Consider the following 18,984-nt stretch of genomic DNA (forward strand, 5'->3'; position numbering starts at 1 on the left):
AAAATTTGAAGTAATCTAACAATGCTTCCTGACCACAATTTGTTAAAACTTTTACTTAAATGTATGATTACGGGTTTGTAATGGATATTTTTACAGTATAAAACACATATTTTCTTTTCATTTCATGCAATCATGATGACAGAAAAATATTGATACTAAACCTTGTGTAACCATGCAAACATAGCTCAGTTGAGGTCTTAGTGACTTTTGCCATACACAGACTTTGCCAAAATAGCTCAGTTGGGAGAGCGTTAGACTGAAGATCTAAAGGTCCCGGGTTTCAGCATGTTTGAGTACCTTTTTTCTTCTTTCCTTGAGCAGTTATCAGTTTTTAAGTATTTCAAATGTAAACAACATCATTTCTTAACATAGTTGAGTATTCAGTGGTAACTTCTAAATGATGAGAATGTTTATTTAACAACACGGTGCATAAATACAGCTTAAATATTGTTTTCATGATGTCCATCATGCTACTCTATTATGAAAATTTGAAATAAACTAACTGCTTTCTGACCACAATTTGTTAAAACTTTTACTTAAATGTATGATTAAGGGTTTGTAATGGATATATTTACAGTATAAAACACATCTTTTCTCTTCATTTCATGCAATCATGATGACAGAAAAATATTGATACTTAACCTTGTGTAACCATGCAAACATAGCTCAGTTGAGGTCTTAGTGACTTTTGCCACACACATACCTTGCCGAAATAGCTCAGTTGGGAGAGTGTTAGACTGAAGATCTAAAGGTCCCTGGTTCGATCCCGGGTTTCGGCATGTTTGAGTGCCTTTTTCTTTTTTGCTTGAGTAGTGATCAGAATTTAATTATTTCAAATTTAAACAACATCATTTCTTAACATAGTTGAGTATTCAGTAGTAACTTCTAAATGATGAGAATGTTTATTTAACAACACAGTGCATAAATACAGCTTAAATATTGTTTTCATGTTGTCCATCATGCTACTCTATTATGAAAATTTGAAGTAAACTAACTGCTTCCTGACCACAATTTGTTAAAACTTTTACTTAAATGTATGATTAAGGGCTTGTAATTTATATATTTACAGTATAAAATACATCTTTTCTCTTCATTTCATGCAATCATGATGACAGAAAAATATTGATACTTAACCTTGTGTAACCATGCAAACATAGCTCAGTTGATGTCTTAGTGACTTTTGCCATACACAGACCATGCCGAAATAGCTCAGTTGGGAGAGCGTTAGACTGAAGATCTAAAGGTCCCTGGTTTCGGCATGTTTGAGTGCATATTTCTTTTTTCCATGAGTAGTGATCAGAATTTAATTATTTCAAATTTAAACAACATCATTTCTTAACATAGTTGAGTATTCAGTAGTAACTTCTAAATGATGAGAATGTTTATTTAACAACACGGTGCATAAATACAGCTTAAATATTGTTTTCATGTTTTAAGTCACGCTACTCTAACTATTATGAAAATTTGAAGTAATCTAACAATGCTTCCTGACCACAATTTGTTAAAATTTTTACTTAAATGTATGATTAAGGGTTTGTAATGGATATATTTACAGTATAAAACACCTATTTTCTTTTCATTTCATGCAATCATGCTGACTGAAAAATATTGATACTTAACCTTGTGTAACCATGCAAACATAGCTCAGTTGATGTCTTAGTGACTTTTGCCATACACAGACCTTGCCGAAATAGCACAGTTGGGAGAGCGTTGGACTGAAGATCTAAAGGTCCCTGGTTTCGGCATGTTTGAGTGCATTTTTCTTTTTTCCTTGAGTAGTGATCAGAATTTAATTATTTCAAATTTAAACAACATCATTTCTTAACATAGTTGAGTATTCAGTAGTAACTTCTAAATGATGAGAATGTTTATTTAACAACACGGTGCATAAATACAGCTTAAATATTGTTTTCATGTTTTAAGTCACGCTACTCTAACTATTATGAAAATTTGAAGTAATCTAACAATGCTTCCTGACCACAATTTGTTAAAACTTTTACTTAAATGTATGATTACGGGTTTGTAATGGATATATTTACAGTATAAAACACATATTTTCTTTTCATTTCATGCAATCATGATGACAGAAAAATATTGATACTAAACCTTGTGTAACCATGCAAACATAGCTCAGTTGAGGTCTTAGTGACTTTTGCCATACACAGACTTTGCCAAAATAGCTCCGTTGGGAGAGCGTTAGACTGAAGATCTAAAGGTCCCGGGTTTCAGCATGTTTGAGTACCTTTTTTCTTCTTTCCTTGAGCAGTTATCAGTTTTTAAGTATTTCAAATGTAAACAACATCATTTCTTAACATAGTTGAGTATTCAGTGGTAACTTCTAAATGATGAGAATGTTTATTTAACAACACGGTGCATAAATACAGCTTAAATATTGTTTTCATGATGTCCATCATGCTACTCTATTATGAAAATTTGAAATAAACTAACTGCTTTCTGACCACAATTTGTTAAAACTTTTACTTAAATGTATGATTAAGGGTTTGTAATGGATATATTTACAGTATAAAACACATCTTTTCTCTTCATTTCATGCAATCATGATGACAGAAAAATATTGATACTTAACCTTGTGTAACCATGCAAACATAGCTCAGTTGAGGTCTTAGTGACTTTTGACATACACATACCTTGCCGAAATAGCTCAGTTGGGAGAGTGTTAGACTGAAGATCTAAAGGTCCCTGGTTCGATCCCGGGTTTCGGCATGTTTGAGTGCTTTTTTCTTTTTTGCTTCAGTAGTGATCAGAATTTAATTATTTCAAATTTAAACAACATAATTTCTTAGCATAGTTGAGTATTCAGTAGTAACTTCTAAATGATGAGAATGTTTATTTAACAACACGGTGCATAAATACAGCTTAAATATTGTTTTCATGTTGTCCGTCATGCTACTCTATTATGAAAATTTGAAGTAAAACTAACTGCTTCCTGACCATAATTTGTTAAAACTTTTACTTAAATGTATGATGAAGGGCTTGTAATTTATATATTTACAGTATAAAATACATCTTTTCTCTTCATTTCATGCAATCATGATGACAGAAAAATATTGATACTTAACCTTGTGTAACCATGCAAACAAAGCTCAGTTGATGTCTTAGTGACTTTTGCCATACACAGACCATGCCGAAATAGCTCAGTTGGGAGAGCGTTAGACTGAAGATCTAAATGTCCCTGGTTTCGGCATGTTTGAGTGCATATTTCTTTTTTCCATGAGTAGTGATCAGAATTTAATTATTTCCAATTTAATCAACATCATTTCTTAACATAGTTGAGTATTCAGTAGTAACTTCTAAATGATGAGAATGTTTATTTAACAACACGGTGCATAAATACAGCTTAAATATTGTTTTCATGTTTTAAGTCACACTACTCTAACTATTATGAAAATTTGAAGTAATCTAACAATGCTACCTGACCACAATTTGTTAAAACTTTTACTTAAATGTATGATTAAGGGTTTGTAATGGATATATTTACAGTATAAAACACATATTTTCTTTTCTTTTCATGGAATCATGCTGACAGAAAAATATTGATACTTAACTTTGTGTAACCATGCAAATATAGCTCAGTTGATGTCTTAGTGACTTTTGCCATACACAGACCTTGCCGAAATAGCTCAGTTGGGAGAGCGTTAGACTGAAGATCTAAAGGTCCCTGGTTTTGGCATGTTTGAGTGCATTTTTCTTTTTTCCTTGAGTAGTGATCAGAATTTAATTATTTCAAATTTAAACAACATCATTTCTTAACATAGTTGAGTATTCAGTAGTAACTTCTAAATGATGAGAATGTTTATTTAACAACACGGTGCATAAATACAGCTTAAATATTGTTTTCATGTTGTAAGTCACGCTACTCTAACTATTATGAAAATTTGAAGTAATCTAACAATGCTTCCTGACCACAATTTGTTAAAACTTTTACTTAAATGTATGATTAAGGGTTTGTAATGGATATATTTACAGTATAAAACACATATTTTCTCTTCATTTCATGCAATCATGATGACTGAAAAATATTTATACTTAACCTTGTGTAACCATGCAAACATAGCTCAGTTGAGGTCTTAGTGACTTTTGCCATACACAGTCTTTGCCAAAATAGCTCAGTTGGGAGAGCTTTAGACTGAACATCTAAAGGTCCTGGGTTTCAGCATGTTTGAGTACCTTTTTTCTTCTTTCCTTGAGCAGTTATCAGTTTTTAAGTATTTCAAATGTAAACAACATCATTTCTTAACATAGTTGAGTATTCAGTGGTAACTTTTAAATGATGAGAATGTTTATTTAACAACACGGTGCATAAATACTGCTTAAATATTGTTTTCATGATGTCCATCATGCTACTCTATTATGAAAATTTGAAATAAACTAACTGCTTTCTGACCACAATTTGTTAAAACTTTTACTTAAATGTATGATTAAGGGTTTGCAATGGATATATTTACAGTATAAAACACATCTTTTCTCTTCATTTCATGCAATCATGATGACTGAAAAATATTTATACTTAACCTTGTGTAACCATGCAAACATAGCTCAGTTGAGGTCTTAGTGACTTTTGCCATACACATATCTTGCCGAAATAGCTCAGTTGGGAGAGCGTTAGACTGAAGATCTAAAGGTCCTTGGTTCGATCCCGGGTTTCGGCATGTTTGAGTGCATTTTTCTTTTTTCCTTGAGTAGTGATCAGAATGTAATTATTTCAAATTTAAACAACATCATCTCTTAACATAGTTGAGTGTTCAGTAGTAACTTCTATATGATGAGAATGTTTATTTAACAACACGGTGCATAAATACAGCTTAAATATTGTTTTCATGTTGTCCGTCATGCTACTCTATTATGAAAATTTGAAGTAAACTAACTGCTTCCTGACCACAATTTGTTAAAACTTTTACTTAAATGTATGATTAAGGGCTTGTAATTTATATATTTACAGTATAAAATACATCTTTTCTCTTCATCTCATGCAATCATGATGACAGAAAAATATTGATACTTAACCTTGTGTAACCATGCAAACATAGCTCAGTTGATGTCTTAGTGACTTTTGCCATACACAGACCTTGCCGAAATAGCTCAGTTGGGAGAGCATTAGACTGAAGATCTAAAGATCCCGGGTTTCGGCATGTTTGAGTGCATTTTTCTTTTTTCCTTGAGTAGTGATCAGAATTTAATTATTTCAAATTTAAACAACATCATTTCTTAACATAGTTGAGTATTCAGTAGTAACTTCTAAATTATGAGAATGTTTATTTAAGAACACGGTGCATAAATACAGCTTAAATATTGTTTTCATGTTGTAAGTCATGCTACTCTAACTATTATGAAAATTTGAAGTTATCTAACAATGCTTCCTGACCACAATTTGTTAAAACTTTTACTTAAATGTATGATTAAGGGTTTGTAATGGATATATTTACAGTATAAAACACATATTTTCTATTCATTTCATGCAATCATGATGACAGAAAAATATTGATACTAAACCTTGTGTAACCATGCAAACATAGCTCAGTTGATGTCTTAGTTACTTTTTCCATATGCAGACTTTGCCAAAATAGCTCAGTTGGGAGAGCGTTAGACTGAAGATCTAAAGGTCCCGGGATTCAGCATGTTTGAGTGCATTTTTTCTTATTTCCTTGAGCAGTTATCAGTTTTTAAGAATTTCAAATGTAAACAACATCGTTTCTTAACATAGTTGAGTATTCAGTAGTAACTTCTAAATGATGAGAATGTTTATTTAACAACACGGTGCATAAATACAGCTTAAATATTGTTTTCATGTTGTCCGTCATGCTACTCTATTATGAAAATTTGAAATAAACTAACTGCTTCCTGACCACAATTTGTTAAAACGTTTACTTAAATGTATGATTAAGGGTTTGTAATGGATATATTTACAGTATAAAACACATATTTTCATTTAATTTCATGCAATCATGCTGACAGAAAAATATTGATACTTAACCTTGTGTAACCATGCAAACATAGCTCAGTTTATGTCTTAGTGACTTTTGCCATTCACAGACCTTGCCGAAATAGCTCAGTTGTGAGAGCGTTAGACTGAAGATCTAAAGGTCCCTGGTTTCGGCATGTTTGAGTGCATTTTTCTTTTTTCCTTGAGTAGTTATCAGAATTTAATTATTTCAAATTTAAACAACATCATTTCTTAACATAGTTGAGTATTCAGTAGTAACTTCTAAATGATGAGAATGTATATTTAACAACACGGTGCATAAATACAGCTTAAATATTGTTTTCATGTTTTAAGTCACGCTACTCTAACTATTATGAAAATTTGAAGTAATCTAACAATGCTTCCTGACCACAATTTGTTAAAACTTTTACTTAAATGTATGATTAAGGGTTTGTAATGGATATATTTACAGTATGAAACAAATATTTTCTTTTCATTTCATGCAATCATGATGACAGAAAAATATTGATACTAAACCTTGTGTAACCATGCAAACATAGCTCAGTTGAGGTCTTAGTGACTTTTGCCATACCCAGACTTTGCCAAAATAGCTCAGTTGGGAGAGCGTTAGACTGAAGATCTAAAGGTCCCGGGTGTCAGCATGTTTGAGTACCTTTTTTCTTCTTTCCTTGAGCAGTTATCAGTTTTTAAGTATTTCAAATGTAAACAACATCATTTCTTAACATAGTTGAGTATTCAGTGGTAACTTCTAAATGATGAGAATGTTTATTTAACAACACAGTGCATAAATACAGCTTAAATATTGTTTTCATGATGTCCATCATGCTACTCTATTATGAAAATTTGAAATAAACTAACTGCTTTCTGACCACAATTTGTTAAAACTTTTACTTAAATGTATGATTAAGGGTTTGTAATGGATATATTTACAGTATAAAACACATCTTTTCTCTTCATTTCATGCAATCATGATGACAGAAAAATATTGATACTAAACCTTGTGTAACCATGCAAACATAGCTCAGTTGAGGTCTTAGTGACTTTTGCCTTACACGTACCTTGCCGAAATAGCTCAGTTGGGAGAGCGTTAGACTGAAGATCTAAAGGTTCCTGGTTCGATCCCGGGTTTCGGCATGTTTGAGTGCATTTTTCTTTTTTCCTTGAGTAGTGATCAGAATTTAATTATTTCAAATTTAAACAACAACATTTCTTAACATAGTTGAGTATTCAGTAGTAACTTCTAAATGATGAGAATCTTTATTTAAATACACGGTGCATAAATACAGCTTAAATATTGTTTTCATGTTGTAAGTCATGCTACTCTAACTATTATGAAAATTTGAAGTTATCTAACAATGCTTCCTGACCACAATTTGTTAAAACGTTTACTTGAATGTATGATTAAGGGCTTGTAATTTATATATTTACAGTATAAAACACATATTTTCTTTTCATTTCATGCAATCATGCTGACAGAAAAATATTGATACTAAACCTTGTGTAACCATGCAAACATTGCTCAGTTGAGGTCTTAGTGACTTTTGCCATACACAGACATTGCTGAAATAGCTCAGTTGGGAGAGTGTTAGACTGAAGATCTAAAGGTCCCGGGTTTCAGCATGTTTGAGTAAATTTTTTCTTTTTTCCTTGAGTAGTTATCAGTATTTAATTATTTCAAATGTATACCACGTCATTTCTTAACATAGTTGAGTATTCAGTAGTAACTTCTAAATGATGAGAATGTTTATTTAACAACACGGTGCATAAATACAGCTTAAATATTGTTTTCATGTTTTAAGTCACGCTACTCTAACTATTATGAAAATTTGAAGTAATCTAACAATGCTTCCTGACCACAATTTGTTAAAACTTTTACTTAAATGTATGATTAAGGGTTTGTAATGGATATATTTACAGTATAAAACACATATTTTCTTTTCATTTCATGCAATCATGCTGACAGAAAAATATTGATACTAAACCTTGTGTAACCATGCAAACATAGCTCAGTTGAGGTCTTAGTGACTTTTGCCATACACAGACATTGCTGAAATAGCTCAGTTGGGAGAGTGTTAGACTGAAGATCTAAAGGTCCCGGGTTGCAGCATGTTTGAGTAAATTTTTTCTTTTTTCCTTGAGTAGTTATCAGTATTTAATTATTTCAAATGAAAACCACGTCATTTCTTAACATAGTTGAGTATTCATTAGTAACTTCTAAATGATGAGAATGTTTATTTAACAACACAGTGCATAAATACAGCTTAAATATTGTTTTCATGTTTTAAGTCACGCTACTCTAACTATTATGAAAATTTGAAGTAATCTAACAATGCTTCCTGACCACAATTTGTTAAAACTTTTACTTAAATTTATGATTAAGGGTATGTAATGGATATATTTACAGTATAAAACACATCTTTTCTCTTCATTTCATGCAATCATGATGACAGAAAAATATTGATACTTAACCTTGTGTAACCATGCAAACATAGCTCAGTTGAGGTCTTAGTGACTTTTGCCATACTCATACCTTGCCAAAATAGCTCAGTTGGGAGAGCGTTAGACTGAAGATTTAAAGGTTCCTGGTTCGATCCCAGGTTTCGGCATGTTTGAGTGCATTTTTCTTTTTTCCTTGAGTAGTGATCAGAATTTAATTATTTCAAATTTAAACAACATCATTTCTTAACATAGTTGAGTATTCAGTAGTAACTTCTAAATGATGAGAATGTTTATTTAAGAACACGGTGCATAAATACAGCTTAAATATTGTTTTCATGTTGTAAGTCATGCTACTCTAACTATTATGAAAATTTGAAGTTATCTAACAATGCTTCCTGACCACAATTTGTTAAAACTTTTACTTAAATGTATGATTAAGGGTTTGTAATGGATATATTTACAGTATAAAACACATATTTTCTTTTCATTTCATGCTATCATGATGACAGAAAAATATTGATACTAAACCTTGTGTAACCTTGCAAACATAGCTCGGTTGATGTCTTAGTGACTTTTTCCATACATAGACTTTGCCAAAATAGCTCAGTTGGGAGAGCGTTAGACTGAAGATCTAAAGGTCCCGGGTTTCAGCATGTTTGAGTGCATTTTTTCTTATTTCCTTGAGCAGTTATCAGTTTTTAAGTATTTCAAATGTAAACAACATCGTTTCTTAACGTAGTTGAGTATTCAGTAGTAACTTCTAAATGATGAGAATGTTTATTTAACAACACGGTGCATAAATACAGCTTAAATATTGTTTTCATGTTGTCCGTCATGCTACTCTATTATGAAAATTTGAAGTAAACTAACTGCTTCCTGACCACAATTTGTTAAAACGTTTACTTGAATGTATGATTAAGGGCTTGTAATTTATATATTTACAGTATAAAACACATCTTTTCTCTTCATTTCATGCAATCATGATGACAGAAAAATATTGATACTAAAACCTTGTGTAACCATGCAAACATAGCTCAGTTGATGTCTTAGTGACTTTTGCCATACACAGACCATGCCGAAATAGCTCAGTTGGGAGAGCGTTAGACTGAAGATCTAAAGGTCCCTGGTTTCGGCATGTTTGAGTAAATTTTTTCTTTTTTCCTTGAGTAGTTATCAGTATTTAATTATTTCAAATGTAAACCACGTCATTTCTTAACATAGTTGAGTATTCAGTAGTAACTTCTAAATGATGAGAATGTTTATTTAACAACACGGTGCATAAATACAGCTTAAATATTGTTTTCATGTTTTAAGTCACGCTACTCTAACTATTATGAAAATTTGAAGTAATCTAACAATGCTTCCTGACCACAATTTGTTAAAACTTTTACTTAAATGTATGATTAAGGGTTTGTAATGGATATATTTACAGTATAAAACACATCTTTCTCTTCATTTCATGCAATCATGCTGACAGAAAAATATTGATACTAAACCTTGTGCAACCATGCAAACATAGCTCAGTTGAGGTCTTAGTGACTTTTGCCATACACAGACATTGCCGAAATAGCTCAGTTGGGAGAGTGTTAGACTGAAGATCTAAAGGTCCCGGGTTTCAGCATGTTTGAGTAAATTTTTTCTTTTTTCCTTGAGTAGTTATCAGTATTTAATTATTTTAAATGAAAAACACGTCATTTTTTAACATAGTTGAGTATTAATTAGTAACTTCTAAATGATGAGAATGTTTATTTAACAACACAGTGCATAAATACAGCTTAAATATTGTTTTCATGCTTTAAGTCACGCTACTCTAACTATTATGAAAATTTGAAGTAATCTAACAATGCTTCCTGACCACAATTTGTTAAAACTTTTACTTAAATGTATGATTAAGGGCTTGTAATTTATATATTTACAGTATAAAACACATCTTTTCTCTTCATTTCATGCAATCATGATGACAGAAAAATATTGATACTAAACCTTGTGTAAGCATGCAAACATAGCTCAGTTGAGGTCTTAGTGACTTTTGCCATACACAGACTTTGCCAAAATAGCTCAGTTGGGAGAGCGTTAGACTGAAGATCTAAAGGTCCCGGGTTTCGGCATGTTTGAGTACCTTTTTTCTTCTTTCCTTGAGCAGTTATCAGTTTTTAAGTATTTCAAATATAAACAACATCATTTCTTAACATAGTTGAGTATTCAGTGGTAACTTCTAAATGATGAGAATGTTTATTTAACAACACGGTGCATAAATAGAGCTTAAATATTGTTTTCATGATGTCCATCATGCTACTCTATTATGAAAATTTGAAATAAACTAACTGCTTTCAGACCACAATTTGATAAAACTTTTACTTAAATGTATGATTATGGGTATGTAATGGATATATTTACAGTATAAAACACATCTTTTCTCTTCATTTCATGCAATCATGATGACAGAAAAATATTGATACTTAACCTTGTGTAACCATGCAAACATAGCTCAGTTGAGGTCTTAGTGACTTTTGCCATACACATACCTTGCCGAAATAGCTCAGTTGGGAGAGCGTTAGACTGAAGATCTAAAGGTTCCTTGTTCAATCCCGGATTTTGGCATGTTTGCGTGCATTTTTCTTTTTTCCTTGAGTAGTGATCAGAATTTAATTATTTCAAATTTAAACAACATCATTTCTTAACATAGTTGAGTATTCCGTAGTAACTTCTAAATGATGAGAATGTTTATTTAACAACACGGTGCATAAATACAGCTTAAATATTGTTTTCATGTTTTAAGTCACGCTACTCTAACTATTATGAAAATTTGAAGTAATCTAACAATGCTTCCTGACCACAATTTGTTAAAACTTTTACTTAAATGTATGATTAAGGGTTTGTAATGGATATATTTACAGTATAAAACACATATTTTCTTTTCATTTCATGCAATCATGCTGACAGAAAAATATTGATACTAAACCTTGTGTAACCATGCAAACATAGCTCAGTTGAGGTCTTAGTGACTTTTGCCATACACAGACATTGCCGAAATAGCTCAGTTGGGAGAGTGTTAGACTGAAGATCTAAAGGTCCCGGGTTTCAGCATGTTTGAGTAAATTTTTTCTTTTTTCCTTGAGTAGTTATCAGTATTTAAGTATTTCAAATATAAACAACATCATTTCTTAACATAGTTGAGTATTCAGTAGTAACTTCTAAATGATGAGAATGTTTATTTAATAACACGGTGCATAAATACAGCTTAAATATTGTTTTCATGTTTTAAGTCACGCTACTCTAACTATTATGAAAATTTGAAGTAATCTAACAATGCTTCCTGACCACAATTTGTTAAAACTTTTACTTAAATTTATGATTAAGGGTATGTAATGGATATATTTACAGTATAAAACACATCTTTTCTCTTCATTTCATGCAATCATGATGACAGAAAAATATTGATACTTAACCTTGTGTAACCATGCAAACATAGCTCAGTTGAGGTCTTAGTGACTTTTGCCATACACGTACCTTGCCAAAATAGCTCAGTTGGGAGAGTGTTAGACTGAAGATCTAAAGGTTCCTGGTTCGATCCCAGGTTTCGGCATGTTTGAGTGCATTTTTCTTTTTTCCTTGAGTAGTGATCAGAATTTAATTATTTCAAATTTAAACAACATCATTTCTTAACATAGTTGAGTATTCAGTAGTAACTTCTAAATGATGAGAATGTTTATTTAAGAACACGGTGCATAAATACAGCTTAAATATTGTTTTCATGTTGTAAGTCATGCTACTCTAACTATTATGAAAATTTGAAGTTATCTAACAATGCTTCCTGACCACAATTTGTTAAAACTTTTACTTAAATGTATGATTAAGGGTTTGTAATGGATATATTTACAGTATAAAACACATATTTTCTTTTCATTTCATGCTATCATGATGACAGAAAAATATTGATACTAAACCTTGTGTAACCTTGCAAACATAGCTCAGTTGATGTCTTAGTGACTTTTTCCATACATAGACTTTGCCAAAATAGCTCAGTTGGGAGAGCGTTAGACTGAAGATCTAAAGGTCCCGGGTTTCAGCATGTTTGAGTGCATTTTTTCTTATTTCCTTGAGCAGTTATCAGTTTTTAAGTATTTCAAATGTAAACAACATCATTTCTTAACGTAGTTGAGTATTCAGTAGTAACTTCTAAATGATGAGAATGTTTATTTAACAACACGGTGCATAAATACAGCTTAAATATTGTTTTCATGTTGTCCGTCATGCTAATCTATTATGAAAATTTGAAGTAAACTAACTGCTTCCTGACCACAATTTGTTAAAACGTTTACTTGAATGTATGATTAAGGGCTTGTAATTTATATATTTACAGTATAAAACACATCTTTTCTCTTCATTTCATGCAATCATGATGACAGAAAAATATTGATACTAAAACCTTGTGTAACCATGCAAACATAGCTCAGTTGATGTCTTAGTGACTTTTGCCATACACAGACCATGCCGAAATAGCTCAGTTGGGAGAGCGTTAGACTGAAGATCTAAAGGTCCCTGGTTTCGGCATGTTTGAGTAAATTATTTCTTTTTTCCTTGAGTAGTTATCAGTATTTAATTATTTCAAATGTAAACCACGTCATTTCTTAACATAGTTGAGTATTCAGTAGTAACTTCTAAATGATGAGAATGTTTATTTAACAACACGGTGCATAAATACAGCTTAAATATTGTTTTCATGTTTTAAGTCACGCTACTCTAACTATTATGAAAATTTGAAGTAATCTAACAATGCTTCCTGACCACAATTTGTTAAAACTTTTACTTAAATGTATGATTAAGGGTTTGTAATGGATATATTTACAGTATAAAACACATCTTTCTCTTCATTTCATGCAATCATGCTGACAGAAAAATATTGATACTAAACCTTGTGTAACCATGCAAACATAGCTCAGTTGAGGTCTTAGTGACTTTTGCCATACACAGACATTGCCGAAATAGCTCAGTTGGGAGAGTGTTAGACTGAAGATCTAAAGGTCCCGGGTTTCAGCATGTTTGAGTAAATTTTTTCTTTTTTCCTTGAGTAGTTATCAGTATTTAATTATTTTAAATGAAAACCACGTCATTTCTTAACATAGTTGAGTATTCATTAGTAACTTCTAAATGATGAGAATGTTTATTTAACAACACAGTGCATAAATACAGCTTAAATATTGTTTTCATGTTTTAAGTCACGCTACTCTAACTATTATGAAAATTTGAAGTAATCTAACAATGCTTCCTGACCACAATTTGTTAAAACTTTTACTTAAATGTATGATTAAGGGTTTGTAATGGATATATTTACAGTATAAAACACATCTTTCTCTTCATTTCATGCAATCATGCTGACAGAAAAATATTGATACTAAACCTTGTGTAACCATGCAAACATAGCTCAGTTGAGGTCTTAGTGACTTTTGCCATACACAGACATTGCCGAAATAGCTCAGTTGGGAGAGTGTTAGACTGAAGATCTAAAGGTCCCGGGTTTCAGCATGTTTGAGTAAATTTTTTCTTTTTTCCTTGAGTAGTTATCAGTATTTAATTATTTTAAATGAAAAACACGTCATTTCTTAACATAGTTGAGTATTAATTAGTAACTTCTAAATGATGAGAATGTTTATTTAACAACACAGTGCATAAATACAGCTTAAATATTGTTTTCATGCTTTAAGTCACGCTACTCTAACTATTATGAAAATTTGAAGTAATCTAACAATGCTTCCTGACCACAATTTGTTAAAACTTTTACTTAAATGTATGATTAAGGGCTTGTAATTTATATATTTACAGTATAAAACACATCTTTTCTCTTCATTTCATGCAATCATGATGACAGAAAAATATTGATACTAAACCTTGTGTAAGCATGCAAACATAGCTCAGTTGAGGTCTTAGTGACTTTTGCCATACACAGACTTTGCCAAAATAGCTCAGTTGGGAGAGCGTTAGACTGAAGATCTAAAGGTCCCGGGTTTCGGCATGTTTGAGTACCTTTTTTCTTCTTTCCTTGAGCAGTTATCAGTTTTTAAGTATTTCAAATATAAACAACATCATTTCTTAACATAGTTGAGTATTCAGTGGTAACTTCTAAATGATGAGAATGTTTATTTAACAACACGGTGCATAAATAGAGCTTAAATATTGTTTTCATGATGTCCATCATGCTACTCTATTATGAAAATTTGAAATAAACTAACTGCTTTCAGACCACAATTTGATAAAACTTTTACTTAAATGTATGATTATGGGTATGTAATGGATATATTTACAGTATAAAACACATCTTTTCTCTTCATTTCATGCAATCATGATGACAGAAAAATATTGATACTTAACCTTGTGTAACCATGCAAACATAGCTCAGTTGAGGTCTTAGTGACTTTTGCCATACACATACCTTGCCGAAATAGCTCAGTTGGGAGAGCGTTAGACTGAAGATCTAAAGGTTCCTTGTTCAATCCCGGATTTTGGCATGTTTGCGTGCATTTTTCTTTTTTCCTTGAGTAGTGATCAGAATTTAATTATTTCAAATTTAAACAACATCATTTCTTAACATAGTTGAGTATTCCGTAGTAACTTCTAAATGATGAGAATGTTTATTTAACAACACGGTGCATAAATACAGCTTAAATATTGTTTTCATGTTTTAAGTCACGCTACTCTAACTATTATGAAAATTTGAAGTAATCTAACAATGCTTCCTGACCACAATTTGTTAAAACTTTTACTTAAATGTATGATTAAGGGTTTGTAATGGATATATTTACAGTATAAAACACATATTTTCTTTTCATTTCATGCAATCATGCTGACAGAAAAATATTGATTCTAAACCTTGTGTAACCATGCAAACATAGCTCAGTTGAGGTCTTAGTGACTTTTGCCATACACAGACATTGCCGAAATAGCTCAGTTGGGAGAGTGTTAGACTGAAGATCTAAAGGTCCCGGGTTTCAGCATGTTTGAGTAAATTTTTTCTTTTTTCCTTGAGTAGTTATCAGTATTTAAGTATTTCAAATATAAACAACATCATTTCTTAACATAGTTGAGTATTCAGTAGTAACTTCTAAATGATGAGAATGTTTATTTAATAACACGGTGCATAAATACAGCTTAAATATTGTTTTCATGTTTTAAGTCACGCTACTCTAACTATTATGAAAATTTGAAGTAATCTAACAATGCTTCCTGACCACAATTTGTTAAAACTTTTACTTAAATTTATGATTAAGGGTATGTAATGGATATATTTACAGTATAAAACACATCTTTTCTCTTCATTTCATGCAATCATGATGACAGAAAAATATTGATACTTAACCTTGTGTAACCATGCAAACATAGCTCAGTTGAGGTCTTAGTGACTTTTGCCATACACGTACCTTGCCAAAATAGCTCAGTTGGGAGAGCGTTAGACTGAAGATCTAAAGGTTCCTGGTTCGATCCCAGGTTTCGGCATGTTTGAGTGCATTTTTCTTTTTTCCTTGAGTAGTGATCAGAATTTAATTATTTCAAATTTAAACAACATCATTTCTTAACATAGTTTAGTATTCAGTAGTAACTTCTAAATGATGAGAATGTTTATTTAAGAACACGGTGCATAAATACAGCTTAAATATTGTTTTCATGTTGTAAGTCATGCTACTCTAACTATTATGAAAATTTGAAGTTATCTAACAATGCTTCCTGACCACAATTTGTTAAAACTTTTACTTAAATGTATGATTAAGGGTTTGTAATGGATATATTTACAGTATAAAACACATATTTTCTTTTCATTTCATGCTATCATGATGACAGAAAAATATTGATACTAAACCTTGTGTAACCTTGCAAACATAGCTCAGTTGATGTCTTAGTGACTTTTTCCATACATAGACTTTGCCAAAATAGCTCAGTTGGGAGAGCGTTAGACTGAAGATCTAAAGGTCCCGGGTTTCAGCATGTTTGAGTGCATTTTTTCTTATTTCCTTGAGCAGTTATCAGTTTTTAAGTATTTCAAATGTAAACAACATCATTTCTTAATGTAGTTGAGTATTCAGTAGTAACTTCTAAATGATGAGAATGTTTATTTAACAACACGGTGCATAAATACAGCTTAAATATTGTTTTCATGTTGTCCGTCATGCTAATCTATTATGAAAATTTGAAGTAAACTAACTGCTTCCTGACCACAATTTGTTAAAACGTTTACTTGAATGTATGATTAAGGGCTTGTAATTTATATATTTACAGTATAAAACACATCTTTTCTCTTCATTTCATGCAATCATGATGACAGAAAAATATTGATACTAAAACCTTGTGTAACCATGCAAACATAGCTCAGTTGATGTCTTAGTGACTTTTGCCATACACAGACCATGCCGAAATAGCTCAGTTGGGAGAGCGTTAGACTGAAGATCTAAAGGTCCCTGGTTTCGGCATGTTTGAGTAAATTTTTTCTTTTTTCCTTGAGTAGTTATCAGTATTTAATTATTTCAAATGTAAACCACGTCATTTCTTAACATAGTTGAGTATTCAGTAGTAACTTCTAAATGATGAGAATGTTTATTTAACAACATGGTGCATAAATACAGCTTAAATATTGTTTTCATGTTTTAAGTCACGCTACTCTAACTATTATGAAAATTTGAAGTAATCTAACAATGCTTCCTGACCACAATTTGTTAAAACTTTTACTTAAATGTATGATTAAGGGTTTGTAATGGATATATTTACAGTATAAAACACATCTTTCTCTTCATTTCATGCAATCATGCTGACAGAAAAATATTGATACTAAACCTTGTGTAACCATGCAAACATAGCTCAGTTGAGGTCTTAGTGACTTTTGCCATACACAGACATTGCCGAAATAGCTCAGTTGGGAGAGTGTTAGACTGAAGATCTAAAGGTCCCGGGTTTCAGCATGTTTGAGTAAATTTTTTCTTTTTTCCTTGAGTAGTTATCAGTATTTAATTATTTTAAATGAAAACCACGTCATTTCTTAACATAGTTGAGTATTCATTAGTAACTTCTAAATGATGAGAATGTTTATTTAACAACACAGTGCATAAATACAGCTTAAATATTGTTTTCATGCTTTAAGTCACGCTACTCTAACTATTATGAAAATTTGAAGTAATCTAACAATGCTTCCTGACCACAATTTGTTAAAACTTTTACTTAAATGTATGATTAAGGGCTTGTAATTTATATATTTACAGTATAAAACACATCTTTTCTCTTCATTTCATGCAATCATGATGACAGAAAAATATTGATACTAAACCTTGTGTAAGCATGCAAACATAGCTCAGTTGAGGTCTTAGTGACTTTTGCCATACACAGACTTTGCCAAAATAGCTCAGTTGGGAGAGCGTTAGACTGAAGATCTAAAGGTCCCGGGTTTCAGCATGTTTGAGTACCTTTTTTCTTCTTTCCTTGAGCAGTTATCAGTTTTTAAGTATTTCAAATATAAACAACATCATTTCTTAACATAGTTGAGTATTCAGTGGTAACTTCTAAATGATGAGAATGTTTATTTAACAACACGGTGCATAAATACAGCTTAAATATTGTTTTCATGATGTCCATCATGCTACTCTATTATGAAAATTTGAAATAAACTAACTGCTTTCAGACCACAATTTGATAAAACTTTTACTTAAATGTATGATTATGGGTATGTAATGGATATATTTACAGTATAAAACACATCTTTTCTCTTCATTTCATGCAATCATGATGACAGAAAAATATTGATACTTAACCTTGTGTAACCATGCAAACATAGCTCAGTTGAGGTCTTAGTGACTTTTGCCATACACATACCTTGCCGAAATAGCTCAGTTGGGAGAGCGTTAGACTGAAGATCTAAAGGTTCCTTGTTCAATCCCGGATTTTGGCATGTTTGCGTGCATTTTTCTTTTTTCCTTGAGTAGTGATCAGAATTTAATTATTTCAAATTTAAACAACATCATTTCTTAACATAGTTGAGTATTCAGTAGTAACTTCTAAATGATGAGAATGTTTATTTAACAACACGGTGCATAAATACAGCTTAAATATTGTTTTCATGTTTTAAGTCACGCTACTCTAACTATTATGAAAATTTGAAGTAATCTAACAATGCTTCCTGACCACAATTTGTTAAAACTTTTACTTAAATGTATGATTAAGGGTTTGTAATGGATATATTTACAGTATAAAACACATATTTTCTTTTCATTTCATGCAATCATGCTGACAGAAAAATATTGATACTAAACCTTGTGTAACCATGCAAACATAGCTCAGTTGAGGTCTTAGTGACTTTTGCCATACACAGACATTGCCGAAATAGCTCAGTTGGGAGAGTGTTAGACTGAAGATCTATAGGTCCCGGGTTTCAGCATGTTTGAGTAAATTTTTTCTTTTTTCCTTGAGTAGTTATCAGTATTTAAGTATTTCAAATATAAACAACATCATTTCTTAACATAGTTGAGTATTCAGTGGTAACTTCTAAATGATGAGAATGTTTATTTATCAACACGGTGCATAAATACAGCTTCAATATTGGTTTCATG

The 18,984-nt window shown here is 31.4% G+C and overlaps 7 non-coding genes across 7 annotated transcripts; all 7 read left to right on the forward strand.

Annotated features, from left to right (window-relative positions):
* The first annotated feature begins 706 nt into the window (after positions 1–706).
* On the forward strand, positions 707–779 carry TRNAF-GAA (transfer RNA phenylalanine (anticodon GAA)). Its single transcript has one exon. It is a non-coding gene; the product is annotated as a tRNA-Phe (tRNA).
* Positions 780–2,651: 1,872 nt separating this feature from the next.
* TRNAF-GAA (transfer RNA phenylalanine (anticodon GAA)) lies at positions 2,652–2,724 on the forward strand. Its single transcript has one exon. It is a non-coding gene; the product is annotated as a tRNA-Phe (tRNA).
* A 1,873-nt stretch (positions 2,725–4,597) lies between these two features.
* Positions 4,598–4,670, forward strand: TRNAF-GAA (transfer RNA phenylalanine (anticodon GAA)). The gene has a single exon. It is a non-coding gene; the product is annotated as a tRNA-Phe (tRNA).
* Positions 4,671–7,023: 2,353 nt separating this feature from the next.
* Positions 7,024–7,096, forward strand: TRNAF-GAA (transfer RNA phenylalanine (anticodon GAA)). Its single transcript has one exon. It is a non-coding gene; the product is annotated as a tRNA-Phe (tRNA).
* A 1,399-nt stretch (positions 7,097–8,495) lies between these two features.
* Positions 8,496–8,568, forward strand: TRNAF-GAA (transfer RNA phenylalanine (anticodon GAA)). Its single transcript has one exon. It is a non-coding gene; the product is annotated as a tRNA-Phe (tRNA).
* A 3,346-nt stretch (positions 8,569–11,914) lies between these two features.
* Positions 11,915–11,987, forward strand: TRNAF-GAA (transfer RNA phenylalanine (anticodon GAA)). Its single transcript has one exon. It is a non-coding gene; the product is annotated as a tRNA-Phe (tRNA).
* A 3,832-nt stretch (positions 11,988–15,819) lies between these two features.
* Positions 15,820–15,892, forward strand: TRNAF-GAA (transfer RNA phenylalanine (anticodon GAA)). The gene has a single exon. It is a non-coding gene; the product is annotated as a tRNA-Phe (tRNA).
* Positions 15,893–18,984: the final 3,092 nt, after the last annotated feature.

Source organism: Taudactylus pleione, unplaced genomic scaffold, assembly GCF_031769625.1.
Source record: "Taudactylus pleione unplaced genomic scaffold, aTauple2 ptg000593l, whole genome shotgun sequence".
Lineage (NCBI taxonomy): Eukaryota > Metazoa > Chordata > Amphibia > Anura > Myobatrachidae > Taudactylus > Taudactylus pleione.